Source organism: Callospermophilus lateralis, chromosome 12 (genome assembly GCF_048772815.1).
Source record: "Callospermophilus lateralis isolate mCalLat2 chromosome 12, mCalLat2.hap1, whole genome shotgun sequence".
NCBI classification, from domain to species: Eukaryota; Metazoa; Chordata; class Mammalia; order Rodentia; family Sciuridae; genus Callospermophilus; species Callospermophilus lateralis.
In genome coordinates this window covers 46429828-46431363 of record NC_135316.1, presented here as the reverse complement: position 1 = coordinate 46431363, position 1536 = coordinate 46429828, and positions in this window count along the sequence as shown.

Genomic DNA, 1536 nt, shown 5'->3' with positions numbered 1-1536 from the left:
AACTAATGAATCACAATAATACGAATATTATACATATTATTATACATATATATTATACATACAATATCTTCTTGGAAACATTATGGAACATTTTATGAAGAAGGTTGCACTTGAAATGATCTTCAAAAGGTGGATATTTTTTCTAATAGAAATGGGGATGTGGCTCAAGAGGTAGCGCGCTCGCCTGGCATGCACAGGGCGCTGGGTTCAATCCTCAGCACCACATAAAAATAAAATAAAGATGTTGTGTCCATCAAAAACTAAAAAGTAAATATTAAAAATTTCTCTCTCTCTTAAAAAAAAAAGAAAAAAAAAGAAATGCAGAATATATGTCAAGTTCTGTTGAGGCTCACTACATAGCTTGAAACATAGAACATCTCCAGTATTTTCTAAGCCCCCACTGTGGTCATTTAGTTTCATTCCTCTTCTGTCCCTATAAGAACAACTACTTTCTGATCTAGATCTCATTATTTTATCACAATTTTTATTCACATGTTGATCATGCCTTCAAGTTTTCATAATCATTTTTCCTAGCAACAGATCACATTATTCATTTAATTGACTACTCCTGACCCACTTGAATTTTCCCCAAATGTTTGCAGTTGTACATATAGTGAACACCTTAGCATCTCTCTTAAAAGAAAAAAGAGTTTGTTTCGCTCCTAAATTATGTTACTAAAATAGAGAATATGAATTCTTAACTGTTCTAGAAACATACTGTCAAATTATTATTTTTTAAAATATTTTTTAGTTGTTGATGTATCTTTTTAAAATTTATTTATACGTGATGCTGAGACTCGAACCCAGTGCCTCACACATGCTAGGCAAGTGATATACCACTGAGCTATAACCCTAGCCCAAATTATTTTTTAAAAAATTTTTATCAGTTGACAATGACACTATCATATTCGAGAGTTTTATTTTCCCTATGTTTTTGCTATTGTTAGATGGTGCTTTAAAAAAAAACATCTTAAGCTCAGTAAACAATGGCTTGAGCCGGGGATGTGACAAAGTGGCAGAGTACTTGCCTAGAATGTGCAAGGCCCTGGGTTCAATCTTTAGCCTGCCAAAAAATAAATAAAATAAAATTTAAAAAGTTAAAGAGATTTTTAGAGTACTTGCCTCACAAGGATTAGACCAAGGACTCAATCCCCAGCACTGTGGGCAGGAAAATGGTTTGAGTTTATTCTTTGATGAATAAAGTTAGAACTCTCAGAATATAAACAAGGCATTGACAAGGAGGATGCTTGGTCCAAGTAGATGCACTGTTGCCATAGACTGGCTAAGAGATGGCAAGGGTTTGAAATCAAATGGCTATAATAGAAAATAACGGTTAGCCAGCTGTGAAAGAAGTTGCAAATTCGTAACCTAAGACTCAGCAACTCATTTAGGGGAGAGGGGTACAAGAGAAAGAAAATAGGAAATTGTCACATATTTCAAGTTTTAATCCAGAAGGATTAGTTGGGTTTTAGTTTTCAGAAATCTGGGAGTCATCTAAATAGATTATTGGTTCTACAATAGTCGAAGCTGAGAGAG